This window comes from Ochotona curzoniae, unplaced genomic scaffold (genome assembly GCF_017591425.1).
Source record: "Ochotona curzoniae isolate NIBS_2020 unplaced genomic scaffold, NIBS_Ocur_1.0 scaffold_4505, whole genome shotgun sequence".
Taxonomy (NCBI): Eukaryota; Metazoa; Chordata; class Mammalia; order Lagomorpha; family Ochotonidae; genus Ochotona; species Ochotona curzoniae.
Window position 1 is genome coordinate 50,637,937 of NW_024467118.1, and position 14,824 is coordinate 50,652,760.

Here is a 14,824-nt window from a genome sequence, read left to right on the forward strand (position 1 = left end):
AAACTTTCCTAAAAGATATGCTGTTGGATGTAAAGAAGACAGTGACTTTAGGTTGGAAAGCCAAAGATCTGTAAAGATGCAGGAAATAAAGAAGAGTCTGTGCATATGGGACTGTGAAACAGGGAGAAAACAGGCAGTGGATGGGTGTCACACTGAGAGGCACCAACTAAACTCTGTCTTTTTGTGCATTATTTACAACTTCAGGTGTTACTTGGAAACAGACAATTCTCCAGACTGACACACTTTTACTTGCTATAAATTATGGGATGTGTCTTTGTGGTGTGAGCCGACTGCTCTTAAGCATACACACTGTATAAGAGAGTGGAACACCATTTTAGGAACATAGATTTGGAAGTTCAAAGTGTTGATTCCACTACTTTTAATATGATCATTTTTTGGCATATTACTTAAACATTTCAAGTTTCACTTCTTCACAAAAGATGCATAATGTTATGCCTGAAAAGAATTATGGAAAGCAAAGAGTAATTTCAAAGACCTGTTTAGCAGAATGCCTAGTGAATTTGTAGTATACACATCATTCTAGCTACAATTTTTTTTCACAGAGAAAACCACATTGTATTTGAGGACTAACATCTTCGCCATAACATTGGGGAGAGAAAATTTAATCCCATAATGCTAAAGATACCATTTGTGTTCTTTCTGGCTTTTAAATTTAATTAAACTGATTTTTAAGAATTTAAAAATATGTATTGTTTGGATTGCTTATTTTCACTTTCTTTGAAATGCAAAGACACACATACAAATAAGGAAATATGGAGAATAATCCATCAACTGATGTTCCTTAATTGCCACCACAATTAGGATTTGGACAGGGTGAAACTAAAAGCATAAAATCTACCTATGATTCCAATGTTGGTGGCAGAAACCTCAATTTGGACCAGCCGCGACTGAGTCCTTAGACATGAACTAACAGGAAGGGTGGTAGGAAGTGGAAAAAGCAGGAAGCTTGATAGGAGGTGAAAAAAATGGGACGTGAATCAGACACTGTGATGTAAGGCTCAGGCATACCAAGCAGCATCTTAACCACTTCCCCAAACATCTAACCTGTGCTTTTATGTGTTAGTTAAAAGACAGATGAGCAGGATCTTTCTCAATCAATAGTTCAAAAGAAATGCTAAAGAAAGTCTGTGTTTCAGAAATCTTAAAGAATAATATTGTGGTTTCACATTTAAACGGACATTTAGAATTGATACTGATAATAAGGTTTTGATACATAATCAACGTATTGATTTTCCCATAGAAGTTGTCGTATAGGAAGTTTTTTTTTTAAAGATTTATTTTTATTATTTTTTCATTGGAAAGGCGGATATACAGAGAGGAGAGACAGAGAGGAAGATCTTCCGTCCGATGATTCACTCCCCAAGTGAGCGCAACGGGCCGATACTATGCCGATCTGAAGCCAGGAGCCTCTTCCGGGTCTCCCACGCGGGTGCAGGGTCCCAAAGCTTTGGGCTGTCCTCGACTGCTTTCCCAGGCCACAGGCAGGGAGCTGGAAGGGAAGCGGGGCTGCCGGGATTAGAACCGGCGCCCATATGGGATCCCGGGCGTGCAAGGCGAGGACCTTTAACCACTTGCGCCACCGCGCCGGGCCCGTATAGGAAGATTTTTGAAAATGCTCGTAACTGGAGAGAGCCAGATGCTTGAACAGGGTAAGGACACATTAAATTGACAGAGAAGGATTAGTGGAGGAGAAGCAGAGAGGGCGTGATCCTTGGAAATAAGAGAGGCAAGACTGATGGCAGAGGGACATTTGGAGATCCGCAGACACGAACAAGCAGCAGAGGCAGCAGAATGGTGCTTCGGTGAACAGATGCCACAGCGGCAATCGGATCCCCACCGGTGGCCAGGTGGGGAGGGGAGATCAATGGGCACAGAGGAATTGAATCCAGAGTAGAGTTGTGGGTCCTGCTGATTTTTTAAAATTCCATTACAAGCAGAAGCAGGGTAGTGGAACCCGATCAGATGAGTGTGGGAACAGGGTGGATTTCAGGCCCAGACCTTCCATCACACTACTGGCACCATTTTGACATTCAGCAAACTCCCTGGTCTGGGCTGGGAGAGAGTGGGGACAGTGAGGTACCTATGTGTTATGCAGGGGGGAACTCACTTTTGGCTAAATGCATTACATCGATTCCACTAGGAAAACAATACTGTAATGGATCCTAGAGATTTCATCCAGAATAGGTCCAGGGTGCCACCAGACCATACTTCCAGAAGGTTCCAGCAAAAGAGGAAGGATAAGCAAAATCAAGCAACAAACACTGTTGACAGCCCTGTGATCTAGATTAAAGTCAAAGCTGGTGTCTCCCAAATCCCTGGTACCTCCTGAACTGTGAATGGGAGAAAGGATGATCATGGGCTCACAGGGTGCAGTGAGTGGCAACCCAGGAGTCCAGGCTTTGGAGGCTATGGGAAAGGTGTAGGATGGGAGCCTGGAACTGAAACCCACTGGAGGGAGTGGCATGAGTGACACAAGTGGAGAATAGGGCAATGATCAGAATCAGTAAAGTCAAGCTGTAGATCTGTGGGCAACATAAACACTGGTCTGAAAGAATAAACAAATCAGAGTTGCAGTGGCCAAGGGCAAAAGAAGAGGCACGGGAACAAAGAATGAGGTTACTGACGCCTCCCCGCAAAGACAACTGAGAATTGATGAAAACTGATGCATTATGACCCAGCTATCCAACTTTTGGGAATATAAGCCAAAGGAAATGAAATCAGAATGTGAGAGCGATGTGCAACCCTACATTTACAGCAGCACAATCCTGAACAGCAAAGACATGGAAACAACCCAGATGCCTGTTAAAAAGGAGTGGATAAAGAAACTGTGATACAATGTTCTACTTTTCAGCTATTAAAGAGAATGAAATTCTACTATTTTCAACAAAATGCTCCCAACACTGAAATAAACCAATCCCAAAAGGACAGATATCATATGTTCTTTTGGTAGAAGGCAACATTAGTTAAATTAGAGAATAAGTTAACATATAGGTAAACATGTATATGCACGTAGTCTCATGGAACTGTATAATGGAAGCCAGCATACGGGGAAGTGATGATCATTGCAGTATGCATTTATACTCCCAAAAAAGGAAGACTGCCAATGAAACTGTTAACTATACAATGGCAGGCGCAGCACAGTAGCCTAGTGATTAAAGTCCTAGCATTGCCCATGCTGGGATCCCATGTAGGCATTGGTTCTAATCCCAGCAGCCCTGCTTCTCTTCCAACTCCATGCTTTTGCCCTGGGAAAGCAGTTGAGGACAGCCCAAAGCCTTGGGACCCTGCACCCATGTGGGTGACTTGGAAGAGGCCCCAGGCTCCTGGCTTCGGATTGGCACAGCTCCTGCCTGTTGTGGCCACTTGGGGAGTGAATCAATGGGCAAAAGATTTTCCTCTCTGTCTGTCATATTCTCTGTATATTTGACTTTCCAATAACAAAAAATCTATACCTTGGCAAAAGGATACTAGATTTCTACAATTGCCTATACCTACCATACCACAATACACTTAAATAGCAGATTGTTGAACTTGTGACTATTGCTGAAGGTTGACACAATTGTAATAACATGGTGGAAAGCAGTGGGGGTGAGAAGAAGGAAGGGGAGGGGGAGCGGGGAATCCCGATACTTACCAAACCGTATCATAGAAAAAGATGATATGTATAAAAAGACATGTCTCTGTGATTGACCTCTCCTAAATTGTTTACTATTGTTACTGTGACAGTATTCCTTATCAAAACAAGAAAATGCTTACAATTATGAATGTTGACTTTCCATTGGATTGCACTTTATTCTATGATATTTATTCATGTTGAAGAATTATAGCTCCCTATAATTTATATGTTACTTTTTTGCCTAATGACAAAATTTCAGAATTTTTACGTTTCTATGTATACACAGAGTATCGTAAATTAAGACATGATTAAAATTCATTTTTTATTTCCAAATTCATTGCTCAATGCTCTTACTACAAATAGCTAATATCTTGTTCACTTCCTATCTTTTCCATAATATTGTAATAAAAATGAGCAACAATGATATGGATTTATCTATTTGAATTTCTGGTAAATAATAGCACATAACATTCTTTATGAAACAACTGAGTATTTTAAAAATTAAGTCAATTAACATTTGTTTTCTTTGCTACTTTATACATGAAATGAATGGTAGATCTGTGAACAAACTTTAAAAACAAAATGGTAGGCAATATGAAATTATTTTGTTGAAGTTCATAAATTGCAGACTGACATAAATATCCTGAAACCATTTATTTTAACAAGCATTGAGTGTAGCAATTCTATACCATAATATGATATTCCAAATTAAACTTTTGCATCTCAAGTGACCTTTTATAGCAATTTTACACTTCATAAATTCTCTACAATGTTGCTCTGTGGAGTAGTTTCAATAAATCTTAGTTTTGTTGTAAATGTTAGTGATCATAGTATAACTGACATTTCCAAGCCTAACGACACAAATACAGCAGTGGATCGCCTCTGTCTTACATGTTATTTGCATGGAACTGATGAACTGTTGAATCTAATCTAATGAGTAAAAAGAACAACAAATTATTTATCATTACCACAGAGAAAATAAATCTGATGCTTATTATTTCCACAAACTAAAATCAGGTTTAAAAGTCATAAAGAAGCTGAGTGAAGATTAACCTATTAGTGATATGAACATGTGAGATTACGTGATAAGGAAAGAAATTTGCTAAGATATGTAAGTCTTCATTATTACAACATGGGAACATTCTTAATTCAGTGCATTTGAATATTCAGCATATTGGTTAAATTTGCTTGATGGACTCCCAGTCATTCTATTTTTTTTTCATCATGGTTTAGTTCACACGTGATTTAAACTTTGCAAGTGTATTTGGAGAAAGTTGGTAAATATTACCATGTCCCTAAAACAGAATATATTGCTTTCTTTTACATCTGGGACCTTGGGACAAACAGAACAGTGCCAGCTGAGGACAGGTGATAATGCTGAGCTTAATGCTGAGTTAACTCAATATCAATGTTTATCACTCTGTTCCTAACGACATTTTGTAGGACTACTGATACCAGGAAATAAAAGTGGAAAAGATAATCTTGAAATGGACTAAAAAGGGAGAAGCAAAAGGACTTAGGTGATCATTTTCTGTCTGCAATTACTTTAATGCATTTTATCCTTGATTATTTCTATTTTCTGTTCCCAACATTCAACTAACAAATTTTGGGGGCTTCTGGTTATAGCTTCCATTTCTCTGAACTTATCACTTACATGCCCTTTTTTACTTTCACCCATTGCCTGCCATTTGATAAAATACCTAATTTAATCATTTACTTGACTAATGTCCTTTTCGGCATTTTTCATTATGCTATTTAATTTCTTGTAAGCTACAAAACCAAAGTTCAACAACCCCAATAAGTCATGTTGGCTCTTGACTTTACAGAATATATTTTTGTGTTGTTGTTAAAATATGCAACACTCATTTGCACTTTTTCATCAATGTGTTTGCCAAACTTGTTTTCTTGGGTATAGATTCTTACATTGAGATGGAAACATGTTTTATGGTATTGAATTTTTCACCAGTGTTGGAGTTGTATGTTCCTACTTTCATTTCAGCACTGTTCATCCTTTTAATATATTTTTCCTAAGTCTAAAATAGTAACTGAAAGATCAGACTTATTTCCTGAGTGAGAGGTTCCTCTGTCATTTCCGGGATCAAGACGCAGAATTATTCTCTGTCCAGTTCCTGCACTTGATTTAAAATCTGAGAGAAATTGCAGCACTTTTTGTTCCTTAGCATGAATGCTCTTGAAAATGCCCACTTATACAATTTCCCAAGATTTCCAAATGGGCTAGTTTCTCTTAATTTAGTTCCCACTGAATCATGGCATATGGCATTACCACTCATTTCAGCTATTGAATTTTGGACCTATGCTTCCATATACCATTCACACATTCAAAAATACTGTGAATGTTTTGCGAGTGTATCATGATGACCATGATGCCCAAATGATAGAGTTACCAACTAACCTTCATAAATCAGTGTGAGTCAATCATGAGAAAGAGGGTTGTGAACTTGGGTTTGTCATAAAACTGTTAACAGGCAATTGACTACCACTTACTGGGAGATACATCATTCATCCCCATGATACATCATAGCAGGGGAAAATATGATGTTGCCATAAATGATTCTAGAATCCATTGATATGTGTAGCAATATCTATTGCTTTCATTCACAAGTTTCATGTTTCTATACTCAAAGAGTATGGACAAGTTCCAAATTTGTTCATTTGATTTAAAAATCAATTTAAATGGCAAAATTCATCATCATTGTGATATCAATAAACTCAGAAGTTGAACCATCAGTGGAACCAAAGGTTTTTAGAGGCTGGTTCCCAGTGTGGCATTTTATCTGAGATTTGATACAGGGTTACAATTGTAACAGGGCTGCATATAGTCAGATTAAAGATGTGCTTCTAACTATAGCAAATGACCAATAAAGGACAAATACTTTCCTACCTGCAACATAGTTTCTAAACTTCTACTGGTTGATGCCCCAGTGAAAGATGAAGTGATTGAGTACACCTACTCTTAAGGAAAAGTAAAATGCACTATGGACACCAATTAGCTTGTGCCTTCAATCATTGCGAATCTGGGACCACCCAAGGCTCTTTAAATCTCTGATTCTTGGAGTACACACAAATATTGTAATATTTTTCTTCTTTTTTCCATATAGGATATTATATAAGCCTTGGAAATTTATCCGACTGAATAAGCAAGGATGAGAAAGCACAATGATAGTGTGAAAGGAGTTCATTATGAAAACTGTTAAGATAAAATTAGAACTGTAAAGTAGGTAGGAGTTAGCAATGGTCTTAACTTTGTCAAATACATTCCTCTGCAGAATTTATTTGATCAGTATTTTACATGTATCACTAGATAATAACACATTTGGGTTTACATTTCAGTAGAACATAGTAAACTAAAGGTATTGATTTGGGAATACTGAGTAACTAAGTAATTGTTATGGCTAAATGAAACCACTAAAAGACTAAAGGTATAACTCCAGTGAACATCAAATATTTAATGTGTTAGCTGAGCAACACAAAGTTGGAAGACAGATCTAGGAACCAGAACAACTACAATAACAAAAATGTTGTCTCCTGGGTTAGACTACATGTTGCAGTATCAGCATTCCATTTTAGAGTTCTATTTTGAGTCTTGGTCACTCTTCTTTCCATGCAGATGCCTGTGGGTGCACCTGTGAAGGCTGCGGAGGCTGGTACAAGGGCTTACACCCCTACCACCCATGTGTGTGACCAGCATGGAGTTCTGTTCTCCTGGCTTTTGCAGACATTTGGAAGCAAACCAGTGCATAGAAAATCTTCATCTCTCAATATTTTCTCTTTGTCACTTCACATTGCAGTAAGTAAAATAAGTATTTACTTTTAAAAGATATATTTTAAGTGAAACGAGCCTAATACAGAGAAAGAATTATTACATGACCTCATACATATTGTGGAGTCTTTAAAAAATCACTACTCTCATTAAAGTTAAAAATGTAATTGTGATAATCAGAGGCTGGGAGGAATTAGTGGGAAAGGGACTGGCAGAGCTGATTGATGGGTATGACTCACAGCTGCATAAAGGTAACAGATACTTGAGTTCTATTGACAGCAAGGAGAAAATAGAGCATTTTAATCTGCTGTATATTTTTCTCCCTGAATAAAATCCTAAAGAATTGTTAAGTACTTGAAAGAATAAGTATATCTGCCATAATTACTATAGTAATTATAATATCTATAATGAGATGTCATATCAAATCCCTTAACTATGTATATGTTTCTATCAATTTTAATAAAAATATAAATTTGTCAAGAGTACCCATGTTTCCTCAGTTCATCATGTAACAAGATCACATTCTACATGATCAACTAGCAGGACTCTAATGTTCCTTAGGAATCAGACCAAATGACTGCTGACATTTACAAAAATATGAGTAGAACTTATGCTGAGTTTACATTGATTATTTTTAAATTTTAATTTCATTTTCTTACACAGTCTCTGATAAACTCTTTTTTATTAGAAAATTAATCTTTTGAGCCCGGCGGTGTGGCCTAGTGGCTAAATTCCTTGCCTTGAACGCCCCGGGATCTCATACGGGGGCCAGTTCTAATCCCGGCAGCTCCACTTCCCATCCAGCTCCCTGCTTATGGCCTGGGGAAGCAGTCGAGGATGGCCCAAAGCTTTGGGACCCTGCACCTGTGTGGGAGACCCAGAAGAGGTTCCTGGCTCCTGGCTTCGGATCAGCATAGCTTTGGCCATTGTGCTCACTTGGGGAGTGAATCATCGGACGGAAGATCATCCTCTCTGTCTCTCCTCCTCTCTGTATATCTGACTTTCCAATAAATAAATAAAAATCTAAAAAAAAAAAAAAAGAAAGAAAATTAATCCTTTAACGCACAACAGGTAGATGTTGAATCAGTAGTAAAGTGTGCCACATTAAGCATGAATTCCTTACTTTTGAATGAACATTTCATAGTATCACGTATCATATTTGATGGAATGACACTAAGAAGCAGCCTGAAGATCAATAACACACCATACAGATTTAAACCTTGTCACTTTCATGCCCGACCTTCTCTGTCTTGTTCAATCAGACTGAGCATCCCTGCTGTCAAATGCCACCATACAGAAAATCAGCTGATTTGTACTCATTATTTTACACCAACAAGAAACACAACACGACGTATCATAAACCTATACAATCTGCAATATCACGTGCTCTATCTTTAAATAAAATTTGTGCTATGATCAAAACATTTCCGTTTTAATTACTTGACGTGTACAATTAGAGATCTGTTACAATCTGAGTCAGGTCAGACATCTCTTACAAACTTTGAAGCAAGCTTCTCTTGAAAAGAAAAGCTTAATGACGCAAGTGTGCTCTAATAAGCAATATGCTTTCGATAGATATATTTGATAATGAAGCTACAACATCAAATTATATATAAGCAGTTTGTAAGACAAAAAAGATTCTTCAAGAGATCAGCAAGAGGGAAGTTATATATAAGGGAACAACAGGAATGTACATCATAAAGGTGATACTGGTTCTGACTGCCTGGGAGGAATCCTCTGAACTCAAAAACGGAAACCACAGAACAATTCTTTGGCTCCTGCCAAATGCAACTATATTTTATCTTTGAGATAAAAGGAAGTTCTTAAATTTCTTAGATATTCTTGGCATTCAAAGGAGACATGATACACACATCGGAAACTGTATTACACAGTATGTTCTCAGAGGACCTGTAAGAATTAGACAAAAATAGAAAACTGAGGGTATATGGCTGCTTCTAAAGAATCCACAGGAAAATAAATTTTGTTCTCATTATTTTCCTCCAGAGATTATAGCTAAGACTTCCCATTTACATTTGAACTCAAAGTTTTTCCACTATGTTTGCTGTGTTTAAACATGTAAATAAAGTAGTTCATACAAGATGTTAAGAAGTAGCAAGTGTTTTGATATCTGTGATTTCTAGATGCAAAGAGATAAAAAACAGCTTGGATTTTGTGTCTGTTTTTTAAATATCCTTTTAAGGAAACAAATTAAGTTGAGGATGAGGAAGTCAGAAGTGAATTCATTCACTAATAATTGAGTGGGTACTACGTGTCTACAAAATATTCAAGAGTTTGTAAAATACAGCCATAAGGAAAACAGAAGTAGGCAGCATCACAATTTTAGTGAATTCCAGTCACTTAAATAAAGGAGACAACCTCTATGCACCTGCCAGAAGCAATCTCTGGGTCACCATTGTACAGCAGTTAGCTTACCACGTGCAACACCAGCATCCCTTATGATTCAATGGCCAGCTGCTCCACTTCCCAATTAGCTTCCTGCTAATGTGCCTGGGAATGCAGTGAAAGATGACTGGAATTCTTCAGTCTCTATCACTCCTGGGAAAACTATGAAAGTGTTTTTTTTTTTTTTTTCCCTGACTTAATTCTGGCCCATCCCTTGCCAAGTAGAGAGTGAAACTGGATAGAAGCCTTCTCTGTGTGAGTCAGTCTGTCTCTTTCTAACACTCCTTTTAAAATAAATTGAAAAACAAACAATCCCTAGATAGCACAGTAAGTACTGTTTAGTCTTTGTATTTTCTCTTAAGTGTTAGAGATAGACTGTGGTAAATTAAGATGCCGAGTGTCTAGCATTGTGTTCTAGTGGGTTAAGCCATGACTTGCAATACCAGTATCCCATATTAGCACCGGGTTTTGTCCTGATTTCTCCAATTTCAACCTTGTTCTGCTGATGAATCTGAGAAAGCAATAGAAAACGCCCAAGTAATTTGGTGTCTGCTAGCCAAATGCGAGAACCAGATGGAATCCCAGGTTCTTGACTTTGCCTTGGTCCATTCCAAGCTGCTGCAATCAGTGGATGAAAGACTTCTCTATTTCTCTCTCTCTCTCTCTCTCTCTCTCTCTCTCTCTCTCTGTGTATCCCTTTCTCCAGGTAACTTCACCTTTCACACAAATGAAGAACTCTTTTTAGATTTTTTTTTTTTAAAAAAACACAAAAGTCATGTGTAGAGTATAAAATTGCTGTTCTATCTTAAAGATTCTATCCAAAAATTCAAGCATGTTTTCAAAATATTAGATGAAATCATTCCAATTTGGTTCTGACAACATAAAATAAATATGAATCCTAGCAATTGAGGTAAGCAGATGAAAAGCCTCCCGAAGATGCCTGTGCTTTGTTCACTATAATTCTTTCCAAATCTTTTTATTTATATTTTTTATTTGAGAGAACATATTGAGAGGAAGAAACAGAGCTCTCCTATGTCCTAGCTTAATCTCCAGGTATGTGCAATGACAAAGGTCCAAATGGGGCTGTGCCCAGTCCCAGGTCCATAATAAAGATCTCCTACCTGGGTGATGCAGTTATTTGAGTAATGACTGTCACATACCAATGTGGGAGGAGTATGCATTTAGTCACATTCATCTCTTGTGACCTTGAAGAATTAAGAGTACAGTAAAGCAGAGGGAGCCAAGCAAAGAAAGTTTATTGGGACAGTTGGGGGCACAGAAAAAGCTTCTGGCAGTGCTCAGGGTCACTGAAGGAAGAAGTTTAGAGGTGTTCATGGGCTGTAGAAGAGGAAGGTCTCGTGATTGTTTCAGGACAGCAATTGACCAATGATGACTTTGATTGGCTCTGTCTTCTGGCTCATCCCTCAAATGTCCACAAGTGCCCTCAGTTGAGGCTGAAGCCAGAAAGTAAAAACTCGAGCGGGGTCTCCCGTATGAGCAGCAGGAACCTGAAAACCTGAGCATTAAAGTCTTCATTATCCAGAAGTTGAAAGTGTCCCACCACAGAAGTCTTTCACAAAAGCCAATTCACTGGCTTCTCTCTGGTCCTCTGAGACAAAGCATGTTGGGGCATCCGCTCACCTCCAACCTGAAATCTACCTGGCAGGGAGTATGTCCTTTCATCCTCAATACTTTGTATTACCAGAAAATTTCAGTCTGGGACCAAGCTGGGGAATCCAGGAACTCTATTATGGGGTATGAATATCTTACAAATTAGGTTACAGTCCCATTCCCTGAAATCCTTAGACATATTGCCTTCCATACAAAAAGGACTTTGAAGAAATGATTAAGTTAAGGGTGTAGGAATATAGGTTGTCAGAGTGAGCTTAATGTGAACACAGGGATTCCTAATATGAGAAAGAAGATAGGAGACGACACCAGGGAGGCTAGGTGAGGTCATTAGTATAGAATTCAGGCAGAGAAATGGTGCCCATACTATTGTCTTCTGGAGCAACATGGCCCTGATGATAACTCCGACCTCAAGATTAATAAAGTGATAAGTCTGTGTTTTTATAGGATTTACATTTAGAGTAATTTGTTACCATAGCAATAGGGTATTTGTACTACTTTATACTTTCCATTCATCCACAAAATATGAAGATACATAGATGTTTGGAGAGAATTTTTAGGTGCCTTTTGAGAGAAGAGAATATAACATTTAATAGAATTTGAAAAAGTTCAATGATTATTAAAAGAGTAGAGTACAGAGGCATTCAATTACAGAAATAGCATAATTATTTCCCTGTTTTCTTAGCGTAAAGGCATAAAAGCTGTAAAAATGTTGTTCCAATTGACCATAACATAAAGAGCTATATTTGAAGAAAGATAAAAAATAGAGGCTAATTTAAGCATAATTTTCTGATAATTTTATAGAACTTTAATGATAGCAGTAACATCAAATGAAAAAATAAATGTTTTAACACAAGACTTGGTCACAGCAAAATAAAATTTAAAAATAACATTGTAGCAAAATATGAAGTATATATATGTGCCATTTAAAAACTCTTTGAATCTATTTTTAACTGAGTTTTAAAATAAAGAAAATGAGAAAAATAATCTTGTAAAGTATTTCTGAATAAATCATGCCCAAAGATTTTGCAAGGTAAATTATGTAATATAAATTAGGCATTATTTGCACCCAGAATTATAAATAGCTATTGCCATTCAAATTCTTTCTGCTTCCTGACTTCAGTAGCCTTTTGTCCCTTTTTACAGCCTTGATATTTTTTTGTGGCTGGGAACTTCAAATCTTCACTTAGCTCTTACAAGTGTAAAGATATTCTGTTGCCCTATTATAATATTACAAAAATTTGTATGGTTTTATATGAAAAAATGCCTTTTAGATAAATAATTACTTTCTTAAGGAAGTAAGGGATAAGGAGTAAAGAACTACATCTGGTAGCCCCTTAGAATTCCATAAGTTTTGGAATCATGTGAACATTATTTTGAATAAATTTATGCCAAAATAAAATTTAAATAATTTGTAAATTTCTGCAGAGTTATTATTTCTCTGTCATTGTGCACTCCACCCTGAGTTGCACTCATTACTTGGTCCTCTGGATATTATGGGCTTCTGAACGAACATTGCAGGAAGGATCTGCTTTTCCATAACTAAAGGCTTCGTCAGAGCATCCCAGACACTCAGAAAGAATGACCTGGAATAAATACAGAGTTAAACAAAACATAAATAGGAAAGTATTCAAAGTATGTAAGTCTATACTGAAGGAATTCAGTGGGTCTGAAGGTTGTAACTGCGTATCTTTCCAGATACGCTTTATATTTCTTTTCATCCAAGCAGCTTTGTGAAGAATGTACTCCGAGCAAGCACTGACATTTAATTTCACCTACTTGGCTGCTATTTGCCTGAAAACTATGCTTCTTCCCGATGGACTTAGAGCATCTTTATTTTGAGCTGGCAGAGAAATTAAATTGAAAGGTGTATATTTTGAGCAGAAAAAATTTGGAATATTTGCATATTTCAAGAGTCCCTGAAAATGTCTATTATAAAAAAACATGAATTTTAAAAGTATTGTGCACCAAAATGGACATGTCTTAAATCCCTTTTCCATGAACTTTTGAAGTACCTATATATGCTTGCAAGACTATCTGTCTGTCTATCATCTATTATATATATCTATGGAAGAAATGAGCCCTGTTTTATGAGATGATGTGCTAGTATGTTCTGCAAAAGGCAGCTCTGATACAAAGAGCCATATTTCCCTCAGTTGTCTGGCGTCAGCCGCATCCTTTCAAACACATTTTAACTAAGCCTCCTGCCTTTCCAACAGATATGATGGTGTGATTGCTTTTTAACAGGCATTTTATTGTTCAAAATATTTTTATAGTACTTGAAAGTTCCCTCAAAAGAATTTGTCTAAGTCTGTTGCTTAGAATTTCATCTTTTTCTCTTCTGTAGTCAACAAGTAGTGATTTTCTTTGCTTATGCTAGGACTACGTGGAGTACTTGTATTTTAAAATATTCTGATGCAGAGCATGTATGAATTTAAAAAGTCATAAAGAAGCAATGTGGGTTGTATACTTAATAACATTCACTCAATGGGAAATTATTCAATCTGCTTGCATAAACACAGTGTAGTAACTTAAAATATACTTACATTTGCACTTATTATCTACTTTTACTTAAAATAATGATAGTTCTCATATAGACAAGAGAATATATTTGTCAAATTAATAATTCTTTTTCCAAGTGAAAAACTGTTATGTAATTAGCATTTAGTTAAATGTCATTTTAAATTAGTCAGAGATTGGAAGAAATTAATAGCATGTGTAATACTGGTCACAAAGTCATCTTGAGATCTGATACTAATTATAAGCCATTGCTAGTTTGTAAAACTAAGACTTAAATGCTAGAAGGTTTTGTTTGGTTATGTTTTTATTGAGAAGATACAAAAGGGTTATTGCCCAAAAGCAATGTGCAAGAGTATTTCGTAGCTTCATGAAGGAGGGCTGGCATTGTGGCATAGTACGTTAAGCTGCTGATCGTGAAACTGGGTTCCCATAAGGACATCCCGTATGTAACCTGCTTGCTTCCCTTACAAAAAACCTCCCTGCCAACATGCCTGGGAAAGTTGCAGAGGATGACCCACAGGCCTATCCCCTTGTACTTATTGTGAGGGACCCAAGGTGAAGTTGCTGGTTCCTGGCTTAAACCTGGTCAGCTCTCGCCATAATGGCCATTTGGAAAGTGAACAAGTGGATGGAAGATTTCTGCTTTTCCCCTTTCTATTTGTAACTCTGCCTTACAAATAAATAAATAAATCATTGGAAGGAAACGTCATGAAAAAATGGAATGAAAAGGTGCTTATTTTCAATACAAAAAAAATTGAAATTTATGCAGAGTATTTCTGCAACACAAGCTTTCTACAAACTTTTTAAAATGCCCTCATATGAGTCAAATATCCCCTTGGAGACTGGTTATGCAA